The sequence below is a fragment of the Lactuca virosa genome, chromosome 5, assembly GCF_052849685.1.
Source record: "Lactuca virosa cultivar CGN04683 chromosome 5, Lactuca_virosa_CGN04683_v6, whole genome shotgun sequence".
In the NCBI taxonomy this organism is placed as follows: domain Eukaryota; kingdom Viridiplantae; phylum Streptophyta; class Magnoliopsida; order Asterales; family Asteraceae; genus Lactuca; species Lactuca virosa.
The window spans coordinates 122,229,324-122,235,868 of record NC_136430.1 but is presented as its reverse complement, the minus strand read 5'-3'; positions in this window follow the sequence as shown (position 1 = coordinate 122,235,868).

The window sequence follows — 6,545 nt, the reverse complement described above, 5'->3', positions numbered from 1 at the left end:
TTGACTGACTGTGGATGGTTTGAATAATTACATAATTATTCTGGAAGTAAAAACATGCAAAATTGAAACATAGTCAACAATCAACACAAGATAGTAACACCTTACTCATAAATAAATAACAACTTTTACTTATCATCAAATGTCAATTACATTTTACAAGTTTCAGGAATCTAATTATTGAAACTAATATCATCCTTCAGCCCAATGCGCCTCGCATGCTGTAAATGCTTAACCTTGCTCAGTCCCTTCGTGAGGGGATCTGCCGGGTTCTCATCTGATGATACCCACTTAGCCACGAGGAGTCCTTCTTCTATTCGATGTCTGATGAAATGGTATTTTCTGTCAATGTGACTAGATCTCCCGTGATCTCTCGGTTCCTTATCCAAAGCAACCGCACTTTCGTTGTCACAGAAAATTTCCATTGGCTCCTTTATAGCTGGTACAACTCCAAGGTCTCCGATGAAGTTCTTCAGCCATATCGCCTCCTTTGCTACTTCACTTGCTGCTATGTACTCTGATTCACAAGTAGAATCAGCTATTGTCTCCTGCTTGGAACTTTTCCAAGTAATTGCCCCTCCATTTAGGATAAAGACCCAACCTGACTGAGAGCGGAAATTATCCCTATCAGTCTGAAAGCTAGCATCGCTATATCCTTCCACTCTCAAGTCATCACTGCCTCCGAGGGTCAGGACCCAGTCCTTAGTCCTCCGCAGATACTTGAGAATGTTCTTTACCGTTGTCCAATGTGCCTTGCCAGGGTTCCCTTGATATCTACTGACCATGCTCAAAGTAAAGGCCACATCAGGGCGAGTACAAGTCATAGCATACATGATCGAGCCCACAGCGGAAGCATATGGTTTATGACTCATCTCAGCTATCTCTGCCTCTGTACTCGGTCTCTGAGTCTTACTCATCTTCGCATTAATCTGGATGGGTAATTCCCCTTTCTTGGATTCTTGCATGCTGAACCTCTTCAGCACCTTATCCAAGTAAGTACTTTGACTAAGTCCAATTAGTCTCTTACTCCTATCTCTCAATATCCTTATCCCGAGGATAAAGGCAGCTTCCCCAAGGTCCTTCATAGCGAAACACTTCCCAAGCCAGGACTTAACCTCCTGCAAAGTTGGGACGTCGTTTCCTATGAGAAGTATGTCATCCACATACAACACCAAGAAGCTAACTATGCTCCCACTAGCCCTGACATACACACAAGACTCATCCTCACTCCTAGAAAAGCCAAACTCTTTGACTTTATCATCAAAGCAAAGATTCCATCTGCGAGATGCTTGTTTCAATCCATAAATGGATTTTGTCAAGCTTACACGGGTATTTTGGATCGACAAAACCCTCTGGCTGAGCCATGTAAACATCCTCAGCCAACTTCCCATTAAAGAAAGCGGTTTTGACATCCATTTGCCAAATTTCATAATCATGAAAAGCAGCGATGGCTAACAATACTCTAATAGACTTAATCTTAGCTACTGGTGAGAAGGTCTCATCATAGTCAACTCCCGGAGTTTGAGTAAAGCCCTTCGCAACCAGTCGTGCTTTGTAAGTGTGTACCTTCCCATATATGTCGGTCTTTTTCTTGAAGATCCATTTGCACCCAACTGTGACGACCTGGTACATTGTCAACCAAGTTCCAAACTTGATTGTCATACATGGACTGAATCTCGCTGTCCATAGCCTCCTTCCATTTAGCAGACTCAGGGCCTGCCATGGCTTCCCTGTAATTATTAGGTTCATCCAAATCTATTAGTGTACTATCACTAATAAATGTATCACCTTCAGCGGTGATGTGATAACCATAATAAAAGTCAGGTGTGTTCCTCACCCTAGTGGAACGTCTTGGAGGTACAGACTCATCTATCAGATCAACAGGAGTTTCCTCCTCAGGTTGGTCGATAACATTTGAGGTTCCTTCACCACTTGACTCTTGAAGCTCTTCAAGGTCAATTTGCCTCCCAGTGTCCCTTTGGCTTATGAATTCTCTCTCACGAAAGACTCCTCTTCTTGCTACAAAGACCACATTATCACTGGGTCTGTAGAAGAGGTAACGAAAGGATCTCTGTGGGTAGCCGATGAAAATACACCTCTCACTTCGAGGTTCAAGCTTATCATGAGTCTCCAGCCTCACGAAAGCTTCACAACCCCAAATCTTGATGTGGTCCAAATTGGGAACTTTCCCAGTCCACATCTCGTGAGGTGTTTTGGCAACCTTTTTAGTAGGGACTAGATTAAGGATATGGGTGGCAGTCTCTAAAGCATACCCCCAGAAAGAGATTGGTAACGAAGCTCGACTCATCATGGAATGAACCATATCCAACAAGGTTCGATTGCGCCTCTCAGCCACACCATTTAATTGTGGTGTCCTGGGAGGTGTCAATTGTGAGACAATCCCACATTCCTTAAGATAGTCAAGGAACTCAATGCTAAGATACTCTCCTCCCCGATCGGATCGGAGCATCTTGATGTTCCTGCCCAATTGATTCTCAACTTCCTGCTTAAACTCTTTGAACTTTTCAAAGGTTTCTAACTTATGCTTGATTAAGTAAATATATCCATATCTACTGTAATCATCAGTAAAAGTCACATAATAGCGATTAGCATCCTTTGTAGCAACTCTGAAGGGCCCACACACATCCGTGTGTACAAGGTCCAACAAACCTTCACCCCTATCACAAGTACCTGTGAAGGGTGACTTTGTTATTTTTCCAAGTAAACAAGATTCACAACTATCATCTGACTTGAGGTCAAATGATTCCAAGACTCCAGCCTTTTGGAGTTGGCCTATGCACTTCTTGTTAACATGTCCAAGACGACAATGCCACAAGGATGCTTTATCTAACTATCTGAAGAATCAATATACAACACATTATTTCCTAGATTGTCTACAACATTCACGACTTCATATACACCATCACAAGGTAATGCTTTAAAGTAAAATACATCATTGTAATAAACATTAATAGCACCATTTTTATTATCAAATGAAAATAAAAAACCTTGTTTGTACAAGCCATGAAAAGAAATAATATTTCTCGCCATTTCGGGCGAGTAACAACACTTATTCAAATCTAACATTAAGCCATTATTAAGCAAAAAGAATAAACTCCTATCTTGGTAACAGGTGATGCTTTCCTGTTGCCCATGACTAAGTTTATCTTCCCGTGCTCCACTTTCTCACTTCTTCTTAGTGCCTGCAAATCAGTACAAATGTGAATACCACAACCTGTATCAAGCACCCAAGAATTAGCATTAGATGAGTTGTTAGACAATATTGTGTAAATACCTGCATGAGTGGGTTTAACCTTCCCATCCTTTACATCTTGCAGATATTTGGGGCAGCTTCGCTTGAAGTGTTCCTTATCCTGGCAATAGAAGCACTGTGCTTCCTTTGGGTTTGAAGAAGGGGTAATGGGACCTTTCTTTGTCCCACTTGCAGAGGAACCATCAAGAGTCTTACCCTTGGTACCCTTCGAATGGATTTTCCTCTTCTTACCCTTTCCCTGCCCAATAGCCAGAACAGGGGCTGTTGAAGGAGTAGAAGTAGCAACCGCTTTACCCTTAAGGCCATTTTCAGGTGTCCTTAAGAGTCCATGAAGTTTGCTAAGTGTGACTTCCTCCTTGTTCATGTGATAAGTCATACGAAACTGATCATAACTTGGAGGTAAGGAATGGAGAATGATGTCAATCGCCATTTCCTCAGGGAAGTCAACATTGAGCTTTAGCAACCGGTCAACGAACCTCTGCATCTTCTGCAAGTGACCGGTGATGGGTTCACCATCCTTCATCCTCGCGGTTATCATGGAGGAAATGATTTCATACCTCTCTTGACGCGCGCTCTGGTGGTACCTTTCCATCAGATCCAGGTGCATCTCATAGGGGTAGAAATCTTCATAAGATTTTTGGAGTTCCGGAGTCATTGTAGCCATCATCATGCAGGACACCTTGGTGGCATCCTTCTCATGTGCAATGAACTCTGCAAACTCTTCTGGAGTAGCAGTGGCTTCATTAACAACCTTAAGCTCCCTGTCGAGGACATATTCCTTGTCCTCATAGCGGGTAATCATCCTGATGTTTCTGATCCACTCATTGAAGTTGGATCCATCAAAGATGACCTTACCACACAAGTTCATTAGGGAAAAGGAGCCTGTAGGGTTTGAGCCAGAACCATTGTTGGAAGACATCTGAAAGGAAAGAAAGACAAGTTTCATTAGATTAAGAGTCCCTAATAAGTCACCCAAATGAAATATTAAGGCTAGGATCCAACAAACTATTTATAGGTGGAAGAGGGATGCCGTAATCCACACTATAAAATATTTGAAGGTAGGTAAATGACAATTTACCAATTTCCACCATAAGAACGAAATATTTTATTATTAGGTTTTATTGGTTTTGAAACTCCTAGATCTTTTGAGATACATTGAACTTTTCAATGGCATGTTTGAATCTCGATTGTGCCCTCTCAAGTTTGTGACTGGGATGTCGAGGATCACAAATAAGGTGTGAATAACCATACAAATTGACTTGGTACCCTCAACAATATTACCTAATCGATGTGCCGGTTAACCACACACGCTCCACCGATCTATAATAAAGTCAAGTTACCCTTTGCCACACTTACTAGTCCATGTTAGTGTGCCGGTTAACCACACACGCTCCACTAACGACTTGGTAATGTACAAAGTGTAATTTTATGGGCTAGCACCAATTTCACATTTTCTTAAAGTAACTAAGATTGGGAATTTATAATGTATAGTTACTTTATAATTCATTATACTTTTAATAAGTATTTTAAAGTCGTATCCTACCCGTTCGGCTAACGACCCACCACCGATAAAGGAAGCGGTGGGTGAGAATGGACACCCATTAAGTTGCCATTTTATAGGCAACAACCTTATACCCCCCTTATAGACCGGCTTCGTGAATGAGGCCTACTTGCGGTAAGTGTGACTTATTCTTATACATATCTATATAATAAAATTATAATAATAGTATAAGTGTTGATTTTTAAACTTTTTAAAAAACTAAGGTTTAATTTGGAATTAAAGTATTAGAGTGTAAGACTTTTCAAATTCCAAAACTTGAGGGCAAGATCTGAAACTATTCCAAGTCTCTTCAATTTGTAACTTATGAGTTTTAATGGTTCATAAAAAGAAGACTCTTCATTTTATGAAACCTCATTAGTTCTTTAATCACAATTAAAAGAAGGGACTTTTGGTTATCCATAACTTGAGGACAGGTTATGGACACCATCATTGCCATTAAGATCATGAATTAAACACACATAAAGGTTACACATAATTCCTATGATCTTCTAAAACTCATAAGAACAAATATTCATATCAAACAATTTCAAGAAATCATATTAACATATACAATACTTGAAATTGTTAAAAGTCATGTAAAATGGGTTAACATAATCATTATCATTTTGAAAAACAGATTTTACAAGTCCAAAACAGATTGGGATAATGATCTTAATCCATTTCTAGCAACAAAACTCGAAAAAACTGCCCAGCATGCTCCTACTCGCCGAGTGCATTATCCTACTCGCCGAGTAGGAGGAATTTTGCCTTGGACTCGTCGAGTTCTCCCCTTGCACTCGGCGAGTCCAGTCGAACAATGAACAGTTTTTCGTTTTTAAGCAGTTTTGCATCAAGTATACACAAAACAATCCTAGGCTCTGATACCACTAATGGGTTTTGAGCATTCTAACACTTCCTAAGTGTACATGCAACCCTAATAACCTTGAATCTATGTTTTCTCTATATACATGCAAATTTCTTTTTCAAGGTTATTTCCTAACTAGCATGGCATGGGGATTACATAAGACATAAAACTAGTAGAAATACATACCTTGTTGTTGCTTGGATTCCTTCAAGACTTTGTGAGCCTAGCACCCCAAATGTTGTGCCTCAAATGCTTCACACAACACCACAAAACTTGGAATATCTTGAGAGAATACTTCTTGCACTTGAAAATCGGTTATGCCCTCTCTAGAAAATACTAGGTCCGATTTTACTAGCCAAAGGGTTCCTTTTATAGTGTAGTCACAATTACGGTTTACACATGAATGCCCTTAATTGTCATGACTCTTGATTTCTCATGATCCATGGGTTTGTAACTCCCATGGACTATCCATGGAGCTCCATATGGTTATAACCAAACCCATAAACCATGGATCATTAATCCACCATAAAAGAATTGATGATTGTCATAATCAACCCTATATATTTAATTAGTCTCAATTTGATCACCAAATTAATACTAGATTAATACTTGATCAATACTAATTAAATAATACTATTATTAATATATTAGAACTTATAATATATTAATAATCATAAGTGCCTTATTCTCTCATCTAGTCTATCCAAGTATTGCAATGCCATGCAACCCAAATGGACCATGCCGGGTCGGGTCAAGTACATACCAAATAAAGTTATGGACTTAGACACTATATCCAACAATTATTTTGAAAGCGAGTATCAAGTTTAAAGCTGGTGAGATCATAAGTATTTTAGTGTCTATATTTGTAA